General features: G+C 50.4%; 1 protein-coding gene and 1 pseudogene across 1 annotated transcript in view; both read left to right on the top strand.

The window, feature by feature from the left end:
• Window positions 1–21,683, top strand: part of LOC137426001 (receptor-type tyrosine-protein phosphatase gamma) — a 383,032-nt gene that overhangs the window by 174,427 nt on the left and 186,922 nt on the right. The gene's annotated exons all lie outside the window — the stretch shown is intronic.
• LOC137426292 (fas apoptotic inhibitory molecule 1 pseudogene) lies at window positions 18,034–18,523 on the top strand (annotated as a pseudogene).

Here is a 21,683-nt window from a genome sequence, read left to right as displayed (position 1 = left end):
GTTAGCGCCGCCCCAGATGGCATCGGCTCATGGCTTCTCATTGGGTGCGGGGGTTACCGGCTCCGCCCTTGACGAGGGGCCGACAGGGAGCCCCTTCGTGGTAACCCCGTGGAGCGCGTGGTCAATGGCGGCTAACCGAGCCGGAAGGAGGACGCCCACTCCCCATGCCGTCACCGCGCCGCCCCCCTCTTTTGTTGTTGTTGTTGTAGTTGGCGCTTCTTCATGGGGAAGAGATGCGGAGAGGTATGGGGAGGTCCTAAACTTCCTAACAGGTGCCATATAATCACATTCTGGTGCAACGAAGAGTCATAATTAATGGGAACGAGGCCTTAACTGACATAGAATAAGAATAACTAGGAAGATGTCCGAAAGTTGTCTACGTGTGGTGCGGGGGACCTGGGCACGACATTTAATGGGGGGATGAAGGGGAAGATCGGCTCTAATGGGTGTTGTTTACAGACAATGGGACTAGGGAATGGGGTAAGGGAGAGTTGGGGAGTATCGGAGAAAATAGGGGAATATTTACAAGCGGATATGGAGGCCAAATTCCATATTCGCAACAATATATATATATATATATATATATATATATATATATATATATATATATATATATATATATCGAAATATATTGTTACGGACACGGCTCAAGATGTTGCTTGACCGAGCGGAATGGCCGCCGTGTTCGCACAGTTTACCCGATTACCCCCAACTCACCCGATTCCACTCGAACGTTGGCCAAATCGCGCTACGCTAAATCAATGATTGGAAAGGACACAACGACTGGGATAAATGAAACGACGCAAGGGGTACAGTTCTCAAGACCTCCGGAGGAGGATATAATTAGTGGTGGAGAAAAGGGGTAGATTACAAGGTAGAGTGAGGTAAAAGACACAGAAGAGATAGGCACTTAGATACAATCTTATCTATCCCAGACAGACCACAGACAGACCACAGACAAACGGGACAAGGCTGACTTACACAGGGATTGATGGCAGGGAAGGACAGGTCGGTTGATAGCACAAGGTGCACCTTGGCTCAGGGACAGGATAAAGCACGGTCCAGTCCAGAGATGCGGGGAGGTGTCACAGCGCTCGGAGGTGGCGTCCTTCTCTCTCCAAGCTCAGCGCGCATCTGACGTCACCTCCCTCTTCCTGCGCATGCTCAGCGGGGAGTGACACGCCCTCGGCTGTTTGACTCCGCCCCAGATGGGACCGGTCCGCCGCTTCTATTGGGTGCGGGGGTTACCGGGCTCCGCCCTTGACGAGGAGCTGACAGCGAGCCCCTACGTGGTAACCCCGTCGAGCACATGTTCGATGGCGGCTCGTTGGAAAGGCCTGGTGCCCTCCCAACACCCCCTACCAACCAAGCCGGAGTGAGGACGCACACTCCCCGCGCCGCCGCCGTTGCTGTTGTTGTTGTTGTTGCTGAACCATGAGGAAGAGCTGCGGGGAGGTATTGGGAGGTCCTAAACTTCCTAACGGTGCCATACAATCACATTCTGGTGCAACGAAGAGTCAGAATTAATAGAAACGAGTCCTTAACTGACATAGACTAAGAATAACTAGCAAGATGTCCTATAGTTGTCTACGTGAGATGCGGTGGACCTGGGCACGACATTTAATGGGGGAAATAGGGGGAGGTCGGGTCTACAGAGTGTTGTTTACAGAAAATGGGACTAGGGAATGGGGGATTGGGGATAGTTGGGAAGTATTGAGGAAATAGGGGAATATTTACAAGCGGATATGGATGGATGTAAATCCCATATCCGCAACACTGCACCCTTCTCTACCTCGGGGCGTCCAGACCCGATAAATTTTTACCTACTTTAGTGTGGCACTCAGATGTAGTTCCCTCTACTATTAACTCAACCCTGAGTGCGACAGTTTTACAGATGTTCACAAATGAGTAAATATGTCCCCCTGCGACGTTGCACCCTTCTCCTAACAGAAACACACCCACAGGATAACCGAATCGCGGAAAGCATCCTCAAACTAAACATACAGCCGGTAGGGAGCATTATTTACAATTGACGCTACTTTATTTACAAGACTAACCCAGGACCTGTGATTGTTCTTTCTGGGGGGGAGACAGTCTGCTCTGCATCAATGCACCATTAAAGCACCCAAAAACGCACCAATACACACCCAAGCACCAATCGGTGCAGTCACCATTGTTCAAGAAAATAAAAACAACAACCCCTAACCCTGCAGGTGTCTCTTGCTCTTCGGCTCCCTCTGCTGGTTATTATTATTGTCTTCCAGTTGTTGTCTTTCTTTCATTTTCTTACTGGCGGCCTATTTGCAATAAAGTGTGCCCAACGTGTCCATTTTATTTTCTTTATTTATGGCCCACAGGGCCGACTATGTGTGGTTCACCTGTGGGGCATCGGTGCCCTGTGGCCAAGGCCCGCCAGCAAGATTTCGGGCCCTCATGGCCGGCTCCAGCAGAGGGGCCATGCCCCAACCCATGGGGTCCATAAGTGGTGCTCGGCCACAGACATGTGGTCCATAATGTGGTGCATCGATGCAGACAGCTGGTTCTGAGAGTGCCGGGCGCACAATGGCCGACTCACGCACGCTCCCCTCGGCACCCAATGGCGCACAGGTCATGTGGGAGACAAAAGAGACAAATGAGCGAGGGGTAAGGTCACAAGGGTACACATCAATAAGGCAATGCAAGGCGAAATGCGTACGGAGGGCGAAGTGAGAAAGCTCGTCCCTACCGTACGTCACCCCCCTGTCACCTACACTACCCTTGCCCTTACCCCATATGTACAAAATCTACACATTACCAATCCGTCGCTACTGTCACGTCTCCCCATATTTCCTCTATACCAAATTCGTCACCACAATCCCTCTATCCAAAATTTGCCATCACCCAATTCGTCATCAATCCTCATAAGGAGGAAGAGATGGAACAACAAAGCACAATGTCACACCCACGTCATGATGCGTCTCACATTCCAAACATCTGCACAATAAAATAACAAAACATGGCATGGTGTGGAGGTACGTCATCTCAGGTGAGTGCATGTAGATGGTGCGAGGAGACTTCAATCCTAACTATCCTCTAAATGACATTAACACACTTTACACTACCCGGGGTCTTTCCCTGCCAATCCATTGGCCAACTTACTCTATGGGTTCTAAAAACCAATTCCCATTGACCAAACTGTGGTGCTTCCCAAGTTGGGGTCTCACTCCCCCGATTCATCACCCGGTGCCCTCGCACAATTTCTGGGCTGTGACGTGTAGCTCTCCCAGCAGGTCTACCCACCTGCACACCTCCACCACTGTAGTTGCCACCCGAGCTTACCTGCTCCTCACCCTAACCTAACTAACTGGGGAAGGCCCTCTCGCACTCTCACCCCCTCAGTGCCCTCTCTGGCACGGGCTGCCCGATCCACACCCGGGATCCTCAGGCACCCACTGACACTAACGGCTCCCAGAGCCCACCTGCGGCCTCACCTGGCCGACATCCTCACAGTGGTGGAGTGCCCAAACCAACTACACACACTAACAGGCTACACGCCCAGCCATTTCCACAACACTAATGCACCCATCCACAATACCATTCTGCAACCGCACCACAAATGCCAATATCCAACCACAATTTACCTATACCCTCTACCTAACACTTACACTACCCGCCCCGGGTACTCATGAAAGGGGTCCACTCTTCCCCCATCCACACCTTCGCACCATGCACACCACTCCGTACCACTTACTCCAACTCTCTCCACACCACTCATTCCAATACTCCATGTATTCCACACACCTGTACTTGCACACCTGTGCTCTCATACTTGGTGCCGCCTGCACCCTTCTCTTCCCCAAGCGCATTCGCGCTGATCCACAACACTCACTACTCATACACTGCTCCACACACCTGTCCAGTTCTCACACAGCATCATCTCATCTAACTACTCCCCTCTGAAACTTGCGCTTCCCAGTCGTCCCTTTAAACTATTGCGCTCCCTCGTCATTATCATCCACTCTAATCTACCTGCGTCCCCACTACAGGTATCCTTGTCACTAACTAACCTTAACGTTACCTAATGTCATCTTCGCTAGATCCCTACACACAATATCCTAACCCACCCGGGCTAGTTTTCACTGCCATACACCCCCTAATCTAGTGCTCCTTTGCCCCCCAGTTTGTGAGGGATGACAAAGTTGCCATCCCACCACATCGGGCATCTCCCACTACCAATTTTGCACATCAAATTTCAACAAATCAAAAATTTGCCAATCACTACCCATCATCTGCCAATCATTACTGCCAATCCTTTGCCAATCATCAAATATTGTTTTTCTAATTTCGGGGCCAAAACACTATCCTCGTCATTACAGTCTACTTACTAATGCCTCTCGGTGCGCCAATTAACTTCTAAAGCTCGGCTTCGTACAGCCAAGCCATGAATGCGGGTTGTTTGGTGCCAGCGGCTGGATACGTCCCGCATTCGGTGCAGGGAAGGAGGTTTATCCGGGCCGAGGTCCCACGCACCATCTCGGCACGGAGCCATCCCATGGCCCGATCTCGACCTGCCGGAATGCCTCAACAAAAAGTGGTCGCCATGACGACCCTTCCTATCGGGCTGCCCGCTCCACCTAGTGGAGCACGGATGCGGCCGTTCAAAGCGAGGCCCAGCGTGGATCGCGTACGGCGGTCCTTTCGAACCCGCCGTGGCTCGGATCCCCGCTGGTTCTCGCGGCACGCGAAGCCCGGCACGCACCGAGGGCCCGATTCGGCTATAAGTCGCTCTAACCGCTAACCCGGTTACCGTCGATGCCTCACCTGCATGCTTACACGCATACGCTACCCCTTTCTTGCTCATACCTCCAGCTGTTCCCATGCTCCTCGTACCTTTCCTTACACACCTCGGTACACTCATTCCATTCACAGCCTTGGTCACACACCTGACCACCGAACACTTTGGCACACATTCGTTGTTCGCACACCTCACCAACACACCTCTTCGCGCCCCTTCCTCGGTCACCTCCTCTGTGACAATCACAGGTGTGCTTTCACTCGCACACCCATCCACGTGCCTCACGACCAACTCAAGTGTGCATTCCCACACACGCTCTACCATTCCAGGTGTGCATCCTTCCATTCCAGGTGTACATCCTCGCTCACCTGTCACAACTAACTCACGCTCCATGTCACTCTCACTACTCTCACCTCCACTCTCGGTCGCGCACTCACCCTTACTCTCGACAGCGCACTCTTTCCTCATGCACCTGTCCGTTACACACCTTTCTCGCGCACACTCTCCCGTTACACCCTCTGTAACACTCACCACAGGTGTGCATTCTTCCTTACTTTTGACAGCGCACTCTTTCCTCATGCAACCGTCCGTTACACCCCTTTCTCGCGCACACTCTCCCGTTACACCCTCTGTAACACTCACCACAGGTGTACACTCTTCCTTACTTTTGACAGCGCACTCTTTCCCCATGCACCTGTCCGTCACACATCTTTCTCGCACACCCTCTCCCGTTACATCCTCTGTAACACTCACCACAGGCGTGCATTCTCCCTTTACACCCTCCGTAACACTCCTCACTACGCGCTTCCATGTGCTCCCTCGCACACGCGCTACGACCGACTCACTCTCGACAGCATCCTCACTCCTTGGCACGCACTTTTTCCTCACACACCCCAGAGTCGGACTTTCTCGCACACCTCCTTTTTCGCACACCAGACCTGTCGCACACTTCACCAACGGCCTCTCACGAACACCCGGGTCCATCTCGACCCCCAAGCTTATTAAATCACCTGGCGCATCATACGCACAACCATATTGGTCACCACTTACACCGGGTCCTCTTTCTCTTCGCTTCTCCTCCATCACCTGCGAATCCCTCATCCGGTTAATGAGCACATCATCACGATCCGAACACAGACTTTGGACCAATTCTTTTACTTCCTCTTTTATCTCTTTCTTATCCCCTCTCCGTCGCTTCTTAATTTTGCTCACCCCTTCTTCCACTTCTTCTAATTTCTGCTTCACCTCTTTTATTTCCCGGTGCGTCTCCTCAAGTTCGTCCTCTAAGGCTACCTTGACCGTTTCCATGTGCGTCCTCACCTGCCGGTCCTTCGTCTCCATTACCTCTGTCACCTCGTCCAACCTCGTTGTCAGTCCCTCACGTACCATCTGACATTGCCTCTGTGTCGCTATCAAGTCATTTTTTATGTCGTTTTGTGTCGCTCTTAACCCTCCTAGTACCGCAGTGTTCCTTTGGACCTGCTCCGTTAGTTCTTTTTGTCCCTCCGTCAGCTGTTCCACTTCCAGCGTCAACTCCTCTATACCACCTTGCAATTTTACATTCCCCTTTCTCACCTCCTTCTCCATGCGCTCCTTACAGTGCCTCACCTCCTCGCGCACTCCTCCGACCTCCTCACTCACACCTCTTCTGATCTCCTCTCCCATCACTTGCATCTCCTGCCCAGATGCCACCCTCATCTGCTCCATTTCCTCCCTGTGAGCATCCAATTTAGTTTCTACCCCCATTCTGACCCCCTCTATCTGCTGCCCCATTTTTTTAACTTCCCTTTCCGCTTGGTCCCTCATGTCCCTCAATTTGCCTTCCATACTGTTTTCTAACCCCTCTAACCCATTTTTCACTCCCTCTATCTGATTCTCCTGGGCAGCCATTCTATTTTCCACCCCCGTTAACCCCTCCTGTATTTCCCCTAATCTATTGTCTAATCCCTCTATTCTACTCCCTAACCCTCCGATCTGGGCCCCCATCCTTTGTTCTAACCGTTGGCTATTGGTCCCCATGTCCTCCCTCAATTTCTCGCTATTGCACCCCATTACCCCCATTTGCTCACTCTGAGCCTCTATACTGTTTTTCAAACCTCCAATTTGGTCTCCCATTTGTCCCTCCAATCGCTCACCCAATCGCTCACTATCAGCCCTCATCTCGTCCTTCTGCAGGTTGAGGGACGCCTGCATTTGTACCATAAATTGCTCCATGAGGGCCTGCATTTGGGCCATCCTTCCCACTTGTGCAGTGGGTGCGGCCGCCGTAGCCATGTGCGAGGCGCCATTTTGCGCGCCCGTAACCTCGTGCGCGAGGACGCCATTTTGCGAACCTGCCGCCCTCACTGCTTCGCTCTCCTCATGTGCCTCAATTTGGTCCTGGATCGACCCTGCCTCACTCTCCTCTACCGGAACCCAGCCGTCTTGATCTGCCATAGCGCGACTTTCAAAATTCGGGTTTTTATTTTAAAACAAAACAAATTTCACAGTTAATAATTTCGAGCGCGTGAAGCGCGTTTCGGGTCCAATCTCACTTCCTGACACCAATTGTTACGGACACGGCTCAAGATGTTGCTTGACCAAGCGGAATGGCCGCCGTGTTCGCACAGTTTACCCGATTACCCCCAACTCACCCGATTCCACTCGAACGTTGGCCAAATCGCGCTACGCTAAATCAATGATTGGAAAGGACACAACGACTGGGATAAATGAAACGACGCAAGGGGTACAGTTCTCAAGACCTCCGGAGGAGGATATAATTAGTGGTGGAGAAAAGGGGTAGATTACAAGGTAGAGTGAGGTAAAAGACACAGAAGAGATAGGCACTTAGATACAATCTTATCTATCCCAGACAGACCACACACAGACCACAGACAAACAGGACAAGGCTGACTTACACAGGGATTGATGGCAGGGAAGGACAGGTCGGTTGATAGCACAAGGTGCACCTTGGCTCAGGGACAGGATAAAGCACGGTCCAGTCCAGAGATGCGGGGAGGTGTCACAGCGCTCGGAGGTGGCGTCCTTCTCTCTCCAAGCTCAGCGCGCATCTGACGTCACCTCCCTCTTCCTGCGCATGCTCAGCGGGGAGTGACGCCCTCGGCTGTTTGACTCCGCCCCAGATGGGACCGGTCCGCCGCTTCTATTGGGTGCGGGGGTTACCGGGCTCCGCCCTTGACGAGGAGCTGACAGCGAGCCCCTACGTGGTAACCCCGTCGAGCACATGTTCGATGGCGGCTCGTTGGAAAGGCCTGGTGCCCTCCCAACACCCCCTACCAACCAAGCCGGAGTGAGGACGCACACTCCCCGTGCCGCCGCCGTTGCTGTTGTTGTTGTTGTTGCTGAACCATGAGGAAGAGCTGCGGGGAGGTATTGGGAGGTCCTAAACTTCCTAACGGTGCCATACAATCACATTCTGGTGCAACGAAGAGTCAGAATTAATGGAAACGGGTCCTTCACTGACATAGACTAAGAATAACTAGCAAGATGTCCTATAGTTGTCTACGTGAGATGCGGTGGACCTGGGCACGACATTTAATGGGGGAAATAGGGGGAGGTCAGGTCTACAGAGTGTTGTTTACAGAAAATGGGACTAGGGAATGGGGGATTGGGGATAGTTGGGAAGTATTGAGGAAATAGGGGAATATTTACAAGCGGATATGGATGGATGTAAATCCCATATCCGCAACAATATGTTCCGTCAATACCGTCAATGCTGCATCCAGGGGATTCCATATAATGAGTGGATACCAGAGGTAATGTGCCATGTGGCAGATGGCACTTATCGCTCCCATTAAGGTACAGCATGGCTGGATGGGATACCTTAATGGCGGTTCACCACTGATGGTATGAAATCGCATAGTGACTGATATATATATATTGTTGCGAATATGGAATTTGACCTCCATATCCGCTTGTAAATATTCCCCTATCTTCTCCGATACTCCCCAACTCTCCCCTTACCCCATTCCCTAGTCCCATTGTCTGTAAACAACACCCATTAGAGCCGATCTTCCCCTTCATTCCCCCATTAAATGTCGTGCCCAGGTCCCCCGCACCACACGTAGACCATTATAGGACATCTTGCTAGTTATTCTTAATCTATGTCAGTTAAGGACTTGTTTCCATTAATTATGACTCTTCGTTGCACCAGAATGTGATGATATGGCACCAGTAGGAGTTTAGGACCTTCCCATACCTCCCCGCATCTCTTCCCATCATCTCAAGCTCCAACAACAACCACAACAACAGCGGCTTTGCGTCCTCACTCCGGCTCGGTTGGCCGCCATTGAACATGTGCTCGACGGGGTTACCCAGAAGGGGGCTCCCTGTCGGCCCCTCGTCAAGGGCGGAGCCGGTAACCCCCGCACCCAATGAGAAGCCATGGGCCGATGCCATATGGGGCGGAGCTAACGAGCGAGGGCGTGTCACTCCCCGCCGGATATACGCGGCCCCGCGCCGGACGTGACGTCAGATGCGCCCCGAGCTTGGAAGGACAAGACGCCACCCTCCCGAGCGCTGAGCGACCTCCCCGGCATCTCCACCAAAGTCGCGACCCCACGAGCGCTGAGCGACCTCCCCGGCATCTCCACCAAAGTCGCGACCCACGAGCGCTGAGCGACCTCCCCGCATCTGCTGGACACCACCGTACGCGATTCTGTCCCTGAGCCAGGTGCACCTGAGCCATCGACTGCCGCTTTCCTGGCCATCAAACCCCGTGTGAGTGAGCCTTGTCCCGTTTATCTGTGGTCTGTCTAGGGTTAATATAAGAGTGTGTTTAAGTGCCCACCTTCCTATGTTTCCCTCTTGTCCTTGTAATCTAACCTTTTTCCGTACGAATATACTTGAGAACTGAACCCCTGGTGTCGTATTGTGTCATTATAACCCAGCCGGGTGTCTTCTCTTTCCTATTGAGCCAGCGTAGCGCGATTAGTCAACATTCGGGCACAATCGGGTAACTTGTACGGATACGGCGGCCATCCCGCTCGGCCCACCATACCATCAAAGTCGTATCTGTAACAATTGGTGTCGGGAGTGAGATTCGAGGCCCGACCAAATTTTGAAAAAAAAAAAAACGAATAGAGGAAAAAAAAAAAAATTTGGTCAAAATTTGGAGCGGCCGAAATTTGTTTTGTTTTACGAAACTCGAATTTTGCAAGTCGCGCTATGGCGGATCAAGACGGCTGGGGTCCGGTAGGGGAGAGTGAGGTAGGGTCGATCCAGGACCAAAATGAGGGACAGGAGGAGAGCGAAGCAGTGAGGGCGGCAGGTTCGCAAAATAGCGCCGTCACGCACGAAGAAGCGGGCGCGCAAAATGGCGCCTCGCTGATCACCGCGCCAGCGACCGTGGCAGCGCCCCCGATGGATTGGGGCCTTTTTTTCATACAAATGAAGGCCCTTATGGCCCAGAATAGCGAGAAAATGAGGGAGGAAACGAGGGCTGATAGTGAGCGGTTGGGAAACCGGATGGATGCTCAGGGTGAGCGATTGGAGGGCCAAATGGGGGTAATGAGGGACGAAGCGAGGGCTCGGAGTGAGCAATTGGGGGTAATGAGGGACGAAGCGAGGGGTACCAGTGAGAAGTTAGACAATAATTTTGAGGAGTTAGACAAGAAAATTGAGAAGTTAGACAATAATTTTGAGGAGTTAGACAAGAAAATTGAGAAGTTAGACAATAATTTTGAGGAGTTAGACAACGGGATAAAAGAAGTAAAGAATGGGTTAACGGGGGTAGAAAACAGAATGGCCGCTCAAGAGAATCAAATGGAAGGGATGCAAAAAGGGTTAGAGGGGTTAGAAAACAGTATGGAAGGCAAATTGAGGGACATGAGGGACCAAGCGGAAAGGGAAGTTAAACAAATGGAGCAGCAGATAGAGGGGGTCAGAATGGGGGTAGAAACCAAACTGGATGCTCACAGGGAGGAAATGGAGCAGATGAGGGTGGCATCTGGGCAGGAGATGCAAGTGATGGGAGAGGAGATCCGAAGAGGAGTGAGTGAGGAGGTCGGAGGAGTGCGCGAGGAGGTGAGGCACTGTAAGGAGCGCATGGAGAAAGAGGTGAGAAAGGGGACTGTAAAATTGCAAGGTGGTATAGAGGAGTTGACGCTGGGAGTAGAGCAGCTGACGGTGGGACAGACGGAGTTAGTGGAGCAGGTTCAAAGGAACACTGCGGTATTAGGAGGTTTAAAGGCGACACAGAAAGAACTCAAAGATGACTTGGTAGCGACGAAGAGGGAATGTCAGATGGTACGTGAGGGACTGACAACGAGGTTGGACGAGGTGATAGAGGTAATGGAGACGAAGGACCGGCAGGTGAGGACGCACCTGGAAACGGTCAAGGTAGCCTTGGAGGACGAGCTTGAGGAGACGTACCGGGGAATAAAAGAGGTGAAGCACAAATTAGAAGAAGTGGAAGAAGGGATGAGTGAAATTAAGAAGCGACGGAGAGGGGATAAGAAAGAGATAAAAGAGGAGATAAAAGAATTGGTCCAAAGTCTGTGTTTGGATCGTGATGATGTGCTCATTAACCGGATGAGGGATTCGCAGGTGATGGAGGAGAAGCGAAGAGGAAGAGGACCCGGTGTAAGTGGTGACCAATATGGTCGTGCGTATGATGCGCCAGGGGATTTAAAAAGCTTGGGGATTGGTTTGGATCCGGGTGTTCGTGAAAGGCCGTTGGTGAAGTGTGCGACAGGTCTGGTGTGCGAAAATGGAGGTGTGCAAGAAAGTCCGACTCTGGGGTGTGTGAGGAAAAAGTGCGTGCCAAGGAGTAGTGAGGGTGCTGGCGAGAATGAGTCGGTCGTAGCGCGTGTGCGAGGGGGCACATGGAAGCGCGGTGTGGTGAGTGTTGCAGAGGGTGTGACGGGAGAGTGTGCGCAAGAGTGTGCGCGAGAAAGGTGTGTGACGGACAGGTGCATGAGGAAAGAGTGCGCTGTCAGAAGTAAGGAAGAGTGTCCACCTGTGGTGAGTGTTACAGAGGGTGTAACGGGAGAGTGTGCGCGAGAAAGGTGTGTGACGGACAGGTGCACGAGGAAAGAGTGCGCTGTCAAGAGTAAGGGTGAGTGCGCTGTCAGGAATGGAGGTGAAAGTAGTGAGAGTGACATGGAGCGTGAGTTAGTTGTGACAGGTGAGCGAGGATGTACACCTGGGATGGAAGGATGCACACCTGGAATGGTAGAGCGTGAGTGGGAATGCACGCTGGAGTTGGTGGTGAGGCACATGGTTGGGTGTGCGAATGAGAGCACACCTGTGATTGTCACAGAGGAGGTGACCGAGGAGGGGGCGCGAAGAGGTGTTTTGGTGAGGTGTGCGACCAACGAATGTGTGCCAAAGTGTTCGGTGGTCAGGTGTGTGACCAAGGCTGTGAGTGGAATGAGGGTACCTGGGTGTGTAAGGAAAGGTACGAGGAGCATGGAAACGGCTGGATGTGTGAGCAAGGAACGGGCTGCGGGATGTAAGCATGCAGGTGAAGCATCGACGTTAGACGGGGTAGAGTTTAGGACGACTTATAGCCGAGTCGGGCCCTCGGTGCGTGCTGGGCCTCGCTTTGAACGGCCGCGTCCGTGCTCCACTAGGCGGAGCGGGCAGCCCGATAGAAAGGGTCGTCATGGCGACCACTTTTTGGTGAGGCATTCCGGCAGGCCGAGATCGAGCCATGGGATGGCTCCGTGCCGAGATGGTGCGTGGGATCTCGGCCCGGGTAAACCTCCTTCCCTGCACCGAATGCGGGATGCATCCAGCCGCTGGCACAAAACAACCAGCATCCATTGCTTGGCTTCACGAAGCCGGGCTTTGGACAGGGAGTGGCGCACCGAGAGGTATTAGTGAGTAGACTGGGTGATGAGGTTAGTGTTTTGGACCCAAAATTAGAGAAAAACAAAATTTGATGATTGGCAAAGGATTGGCAGTAGTGATTGGCAGATGATGGGCAGTGATTGGCCAAATTTTTGATTTGTTGAAATTTGATGTGCAAAATTGGTAGTGAGAGACCCCCGATGTGGTGGGATGGCATCCCTGCCACCCTTCCCATGTGGGGGCAAAGGAGCACTAGATTATGGGGTGTATGGCAGTGAAAACTAGCCCGGGTGGGTTAGGATATGGTGTGTAGGGATCTAGCGAAGATTGACATTAGGTAACGTTAAGATTAGTTAGTGACTGATACCTGTAGTGGGGACGCAGGTAGATTAGTGTGGATTATAATGACGAGGGAGCGCAATAGTTAAAGGGACGACTGGGAAGCGCAAGTTTCAGAAGGGAGTAGTTAGCTGAGATGATGCCGTGTGGGTGTGAGAATTGAACAGGTGTGATTGCACAGGTGTGCAACTGGACAGGTGTGTGGAGCAGTGTATGAGTAGTGAGTGTGTGGATCAGCGCGAATGCGCTTGGGGAGAGAAGGGTGCAGGTGGCACCAGGTGTGAGAGCACAGGTGTGCAGGTACAGGTGTGTGGAGAGAGTTTGAGTGAGTGGTACGGAGTGGTGTGCATGGTGCGAAGGTGTGGATGGGGGAAGAGTGGACCCCTTTCACGAGTACCCGGGGCGGGTAGTGTAAGTGTTAGGTAGAGGGTGCAGGTAAATTGTGGTTGGATATTGGCATTTGTGGTGCGGTTGCAGAATGGTGTTGTGAATGGGTGCATTAGTGTTGTGGAAATGGCTGGGCGTGTAGCCTGTTAGTGTGTGTAGTTGGTTGGGCACTCCACCACTGTGAGGATGTCGGCCAGGTGAGGCCGCAGGTGGGCTCTGGGAGCCGGTAGTTGTGAGTGGGTGCCTGAGGATCCCGGGTGTGGATCGGGCAGCCCAGTGCCAGAGAGGGCACGGAGTGGGGAGAGAGCCAGAGGGCCTTCCCCAGGTAGTTAGGTTAGGGTGAGGAGCAGGTAAGCTCGGAGGCAACTGCAGTGGTGGAGGTGTGCAGGTGGGTGGACCCACTGGGAGAGGTACACGCCGCAGCCCAGAAATTGTGCGAGGGCACCGGGAGATGAATCGGGGGAGTGAGACCCCAAATTGAAGAGCACCACAGTTTGGCCAATGGGAATTGGTTTTTAGAACCCATAGTGTAAGAGGGCCAATGGTTTGGCCGGAGAAAGCCCCCGGGTAGTGTAAAGTTGTTAAAGTCATTTAGGAGATAGTTAGGATTGATGAACCTGTCGCACCATACGCAGCCATTTACCTGTGGTGATGATGATGACTCCACACCTGTGTTTTCTTTGTTTGTGTTGCAGAAATGAGATTGCTGTGAGGATTTGTGAGACGCATCACGACGTGGATGAGACATTGGGGTGATTCCATCTCTCCCTCCTTAGGAGGGACTGATGATGAATTGGTGATGGCAAATTTTGATGTGCAGTTGGAGATGGCAAATTTTGATGAGAGTTGAAAATGGCAACTTTGATTGGTTAGGAGGGAGAGAAGACGAATTTGGTTTATGGGAGGAACGGGGAAGACAGTAGGGATGTTGTCGATTTGTAAAGTAGATGTTTATGGGTAGTGTTGTGTTTTGTGGATACAGTAAGGGGTAAGGGAGGGGCCATGTAGGTTACCTGGTGGGGGGGGGGCGTACGATAGGAACGTACCTGTCTCACCTGGTTCCCATGTGCCCCCAGTGTGCATTACCTTATATTGCGTGCACTTTTGCGCCCTTACCACCTTACTCACTTGTCTGCTTCTTTTGTCTCCCACCTCCGAGGATCTGGCTTTGGGGTAGAGAGAGAGGAGAGAGAGGTGCTGGCGACGCAGTTGTGGGCCTGCACTTTCGCTGTTCGCTGCCTGGATCGGTACACCATATGGACCGCAATGTTTGTGGCCACCCACAATGGACCGCAGTTCGTTTGCGGCCAAGCACCACCCGGGGATGGACCTATGGGTCAACGGGGCACCTATGCCATACAGGTGAACCACTAATAATTAACACCAAGTGCACCACAAGAAGAGCAAGAGACACCTGCAGGGTTAGGGGTTGTCGAATTTATTTTATTTCATTGAACAATGGTGACTGCACCGATTGGTGGTGGGGTGGTGCTTTTGATGCGCGGGAAGGGTGCTCTGCACGTTATTAAAGGCCGTCGGCCACAGAGCACTCGTGGGTTGGTGTATCGATGTTGGCAAGCGCGCTCTCTCTATGCATAACATCTGCATGTGTTCCTCCAAAGACAGGTCCTGGATCGTAGTGTAAATAGCAGCGTAGTCTTGTAAATAATGCTCCCTACCGGCTGTATGTTTAGTTTGAGGATTCTTTCCGGATTCGGTTATCCTGTGGGGGTGTTTCTGAGAGGAGAAGGGTGCAACGTCGCAGGGGGACATATTTACTCATTTGTGAATATCTATAAAACTGTCGCACTCAGGGTAGAGTTAATAGTAGAGGGAACTACATTGCGTGCCACACTAAAGTAGGTAAAAATTTATCGGGTCGGGACGCCCCGAGGGTAGAGAAGGGTGCAATGTTGCGAATATGGAATTTGACCTCCATATCCGCTTGTAAATATTCCCCTATCTTCTCCGATACTCCCCAACTCTCCCCTTACCCCATTCCCTAGTCCCATTGTCTGTAAACAACACCCATTAGAGCCGATCTTCCCCTTCATTCCCCCATTAAATGTCGTGCCCAGGTCCCCCGCACCACACGTAGACCATTATAGGACATCTTGCTAGTTATTCTTAATCTATGTCAGTTAAGGACTTGTTTCCATTAATTATGACTCTTCGTTGCACCAGAATGTGATGATATGGCACCAGTAGGAGTTTAGGACCTTCCCATACCTCCCCGCATCTCTTCCCATCATCTCAAGCTCCAACAACAACCACAACAACAGCGGCTTTGCGTCCTCACTCCGGCTCGGTTGGCCGCCATTGAACATGTGCTCGACGGGGTTACCCAGAAGGGGGCTCCCTGTCGGCCCCTCGTCAAGGGCGGAGCCGGTAACCCCCGCACCCAATGAGAAGCCATGGGCCGATGCCATATGGGGCGGAGCTAACGAGCGAGGGCGTGTCACTCCCCGCCGGATATACGCGGCCCCGCGCCGGACGTGACGTCAGATGCGCCCCGAGCTTGGAAGGACAAGACGCCACCCTCCCGAGCGCTGAGCGACCTCCCCGGCATCTCCACCAAAGTCGCGACCCACGAGCGCTGAGCGACCTCCCCGGCATCTCCACCAAAGTCGCGACCCACGAGCGCTGAGCGACCTCCCCGCATCTGCTGGACACCACCGTACGCGATTCTGTCCCTGAGCCAGGTGCACCTGAGCCATCGACTGCCGCTTTCCTGGCCATCAAACCCCGTGTGAGTGAGCCTTGTCCCGTTTATCTGTGGTCTGTCTAGGGTTAATATAAGAGTGTGTTTAAGTGCCCACCTTCCTATGTTTCCCTCTTGTCCTTGTAATCTAACCTTTTTCCGTACGAATATACTTGAGAACTGAACCCCTGGTGTCGTATTGTGTCATTATAACCCAGCCGGGTGTCTTCTCTTTCCTATTGAGCCAGCGTAGCGCGATTAGTCAACATTCGGGCACAATCGGGTAACTTGTACGGATACGGCGGCCATCCCGCTCGGCCCACCATACCATCAAAGCCCATCAAAACCACCATACCATCAAAGCCCACCATACCATTACAAGCGGATATGGATGGATGTAAATCCCATATCCGCAACAATATGTTCCGTCAATACCGTCAATGCTGCATCCAGGGGATTCCATATAATGAGTGGATACCAGAGGTAATGTGCCATGTGGCAGATGGCACTTATCGCTCCCATTAAGGTACAGCATGGCTGGATGGGATACCTTAATGGCGGTTCACCACTGATGGTATGAAATCGCATAGTGACTGATATATATATATATATATTACCAAGTCTGTGTATATATATATATATATATATATATATATATATATATATATATATATATATATATATATACACATATATATATATACATATATATATATATATATATATATATATATATATATATATTCACATATACAGACTTGGCATTTAGTATGGAATATTTTTTTTTTTCTTGACTTAGGTTTACTTTCTGAACTCAGTATATCAATCTGGTGAGTTTCTTTTACGCTTCGGTGATTTCTTTGTTAAAAGAACCATGCCACTGATTGTCGCAGCAAGAAGTCAATAACAGGATTATATCACAGGTGGCATGACAAAATGCACAGACAGGTACATTTGACGATTGGCTTCACAATCGGGTATATAAGGGTTGTTGCGTTCTGTATTAGTAGAAAACAACTGCTGCATGTCTACAAAAGTTATTGCCGCTTCCTCTGGAGATGGTCCGTCAACTCGACAATGCTGTTTGTCATGGAGTGGTCGATTTACGAAATTCCGGCATGAAACAGCATGCTATTGCTCGGCAGTATGGCATCACTCAAGGTCAGGTGTCAAAGATCCTGAAACGAAATGCTCAGAGGGGTGTCCCTACTCCAATACTGAGGCCAGGACGTCCCCGCAGAACCACAAGAAGGGATGATCGCCAGCTGCACCGGTTAGTCCGCAATGGCCGTACCAAGTCAGCTAATCGGCTTAGGGCTGAGTGGCAGCAACTGACAAATGTGCCTGTATCCAGAAGGCTAGTCAACCAACGACTGGTTCAAGCAGGCTATCGTGCCACGCGTCCCCTGAGAAAGTCATGCCTGACCAGACAACACAGCCAGCGCCGATTGCAGTGGGCCAGAAAGCACCGTCAATGGCAGCCAGGACACTGGAATCACGTGATCTTCAGTGACGAGTCTAGATTTCTGGTTTATCGTCAAGACGGCCGCGTACGAGTGCGCAGACAAGTGCATGAAGCCTACAACGAAGATTGTATAGTGCCAGGAGTCCAAGCTGGAGGTGGTGGGGTGACCGTTTGGGCTGCGTTTCATGCAGGGGGAAAAACTGACCTGGTTGTTCTGAATGGAAACCTGAACCAGTTAAAGTACAGGGCCATTCTGGAAGAAACATTGCTTCCATTTGCTCGTGCAGCCTTTCGAGGAAACTTTGTCTTCCAAGATGACAATGCACGGCCTCTTCGTGCTCGCATGATCCAACACTTTCTTGCTGACCATGGTGTGGAGCATATGGAGTGGCCTGCCATGTCCCCGGATATTAATCCGATAGAGAACTTGTGGGCAGAATTAATGCATCAAATCGACAACTTGGACCAGCAGCCTGCCTCTGTGCATGAATTTACAGCAACAGCTGAAAAGGCGGTCAGCGAGCATGCCAATAACTGAATGAGGCACAGGGCTGACTGAGGCTCGCATGTGGGATGAATGACTTGGTGGCCGTGTGGGAGGTAGCCCTGAGTGATGGTGTGCACAAAATTGAGTTTGAGCAAGACACGACATCTGGAAAGCGAGTCATTTACCTTGATAACCAGGAATTGGTCAGAAAAGACTGGATGTTTAAGCTCGTGGGTGAAGAGACATTTGCAGTCGGCAAATCTGAAACCAAAGCCACCATCAAGATTGAGGCCGTGAGTGGTTTTACGTATGAGTACTCCCTGGACATCAATGGAAAAAGTCTGAAAAAACTTGTTGAGAACCACTCCAAGACAACAAAAACCTGGCTCTTGCACTTGGACGCTGTGGACATGAGAGTGGTGCTTGGGGGAGTTTGTGGATGATGGCACTGAAACTACTTTTATGGTAGGTGACCACAGATGCAGCCTGAAGACTGTGAGCAGCGGGCGGCGCAGAGAGGGGATCCTGTACTCACTCCTGGTAGATGGAAAATCGATTCCCGATTCAATCCAATGAATTATCCTGACAAGCTGACACACTGTTTATGGTGTCAAAGTCATCCAGCCACAGGTTTTCCATCCAGCCACAAACTCACTGAGAGAGAATTATTTTAACTCATGTCTTTTAGAGTGGAATTTTTTATCGTGGAATTATGTTTATGCTCTTTTGTTTTATGTGTTAGCTCTTACACGAGCCTCAACTTTGTATACAAAAAAAAAAATTGCAGCAGGCTATTGTCACTGCATGGCAAGCAATTCCTGTCCAAACCTTGGCAAATCTCGTGAACACCATGCCTCAACGGGTATGTGCTCTCCTGAATGCTCGTGGGGGTTACACGAAGTACTGAACTGTAATTTTACTGTCCGTAATCCCAGTCATAATTTAACTTTTGTTTTTGTTTAAAAAAAAATTGGCTAATGTGCAAAATAAAGAAATACTTCTGGAAAACGTACAGAAGTTTAACACAGTACTGTCCGTGAATTGAGTTCGATATCAGTTTACATCACTTTCAAGGATCAATTTATTTGCTTCGAAATGTCAAATGTGGTTTTTGTTTCTTTTAAAGGTCACATTAACAAAATCTAGAATAATTTCAACATAATTCCAATGAACTTTTGGTTCTAAGACATCTTGAAAAATAAGTTCACCCCCACAAAAAAAATATATATATATATATATGTATATATATATATGTATATATATATATATATATATATATAGATATATATATATATATATATACATATATATATATATACATATATATATATATATATACATATATATGTATATATAATTACGGTGGGAGGGATTTTCGAAGCTCCACACGGTCTCCACGTTTTTCGAAGTTAAGTCTGTTCACAATTGTATTTTGTCGAAACTGTATTTATCTTTCGGTGTGTGAAGTTATTGTGTGCAACTTTGGTTGTTTCTCGGTGTTTATCTTTCATAAATTGATCGTCTGTTTGCCGTGTCGCGAGCAAGGCCTTTGCCGCGTCGCGAACGATTTGAAATCGAAGTTAAGTGATTGTTCCCATTTGTATTTTCGTTAAAACTGTATTTATTTATGGTGTTGTACGTATATTGTGTCCCGACGAAGATTTTTCGGTGCAAATCTTTCATACCTGTATTGAAAATCGTGTTAATTCGTCTCGTGTCTTGAGGCCTTGTACAGTGTGCACTGTACAACCTTGAGGCTTTGTTTTTCTCTCAGCGGTCCGTCGTTTGTGATCCAATAACTTTAGTTCTCTGTATTCCCAGGCTTTTCACCCATAGCCTACTTCCTTGTGTAAATCTCAACTCAAAAAAAACAAACAAAAAAAAAACATTTCCTTCTCTGTTCTCATTCGTTTATTCATTCTTATTCGTTCGTTCGTTCTTCGACCACGTCTTTCTCCCCCATTTCCCCAGATAGTTTTCACTCATTAACCTTCAATGTTTACACTTTCCCCTCAAGTTATGTATTCCGTCATATTTTATAACACCTTTTTCTTCTTCTTCTTTAAAAGGCTGCTTTCGACTTGCTCACCAAATCAATTCATCCCCAAAAAAATATCCATCTCCTATAGTGCCTTTTTCTACATTCCCTAAACTCTCCTGCACTCCATCCTCCATCCAGCGTCCTTAAACGTATTTTTAACTCGAAGGTCACAAGAAACTCATTTTGCAATAAATGTTCGTTTCCCATAAATCGTACACTTTCAAAAATCCAATCTCACCCCTCCCCTCCAAATCTTCCCCATAACCCCTCCCCTCCAAATCTTCCCCATCACCCCTCCCCTCCAAATCTTCCCCATCACCCATCCCTTTCAAATCTCCCCCCTTGCCCCCTCCCTCCTAAACTACCCCCTCACCCCTCCCCGCCAAGACGCCCCCTCGCCCCTCCCCTCCTAGACTCCTGCCTCACCCCCCCTCCAAATCTCCCCCATATCCCATCCCTTTCAAATCCCTCCCCTTGTCCCTTCCCTCCCAAACTCCCCCCTCACCCCTCCCCTTCAAATCTCCCCACCCTCATTGCTTCTCAATTTCCCCCCTCTCACTCCCCCTCCTCAAAGCGTCCTCCCCACTTCTTCCCCCTTCAAACTCTCACCTCCATCTCCCCCAACCTTCTGCCTCGCTCTTCCCCCTCCTCAAATAACACCTCATTGTGGCTCACCCAATCACCATCAAACCTTTTGTCCGCCCCATCCTTCCCTTTCTCCGAGCTATTCTGAAATCTCTGACACACCTTCAACAGCTCTCCCTACCTCTTCCACCTCTTCCACATCTTACCCTACCCCTCCTCCCCCCTGTTCTGTATCTGATGCTCCCCCTTCCTCTTCATTAACGGTATGGACCTCAAACATCCGGGGCCTTCGTTCAAACTTAACTGATCTCTCCATACAGGTTGCTTCTGTCAAACCAGACGTGATCTGCTTAACAGAAACTTTCCTCCTTTATGATGTCTCTGATTCCATAGTATCTCTCCCGGGCTACTCCCTCCTCCGGTATGATAGACCTGAGCCTCGTCCTGGAGGCGGGGTTGCTATCTTTATCAAAAACTCTCTTCCTCACTCGCCCTGCACTGCACTCTCTCCACCTCACCCCCAGGAATACCTCTGGCTACGGCTTCCCCTTCGCTCCCACCTCTTGTTCATATGTGTGTTGTACCGTCCACCAAACAGTGATGACTCCATCTACATCTCGCTGTCTGATGATATGGACCAACTTCTATCTACTCATCCCAACTCTCTCTTCCTCATATGTGGTGATTTCAACTGTCATCATGCCAGTTGGCTGGGTGTGGGTACCTCTCTCACCAGCCATGGCTCCTCAGCAAAGGACTTCTGCGACTCACTGGGACTGACACAATCTGTCAATTTCCCGACCCGGATCTCAGTCAACGGAACATCTTCTCTTCTGGACTTGGTTATGACTAACTTCCCTGAAAATGTCTGCTGCTCTTCTTCTGCTCCGATCGGATCATCTGATCATGTCCTTGTTAAAGTGGACATCTCTCTGACCATCCTCAGGGAGCCTGCTCAGCGTCGAGGAGTCTGGCATTTCACTCAGGCCAACTGGCACGGTCTTCAAGCAGCAATCAATCATCTGGACTGGTCTCCCATCTCTACCACCTCTGACATCAACTCATCCTGGGAATTCTTCCAAAGTAAATTGCTCTCTCTCATGCCCAGAT

The sequence above is a fragment of the Myxine glutinosa genome, chromosome 4, assembly GCF_964187855.1.
Source record: "Myxine glutinosa chromosome 4, kmMyxGlut1.1, whole genome shotgun sequence".
Taxonomy (NCBI): Eukaryota; Metazoa; Chordata; class Myxini; order Myxiniformes; family Myxinidae; genus Myxine; species Myxine glutinosa.
Note: the sequence above shows the minus strand (reverse complement) of the source record. Positions and strands in the feature narration are given on the sequence as shown.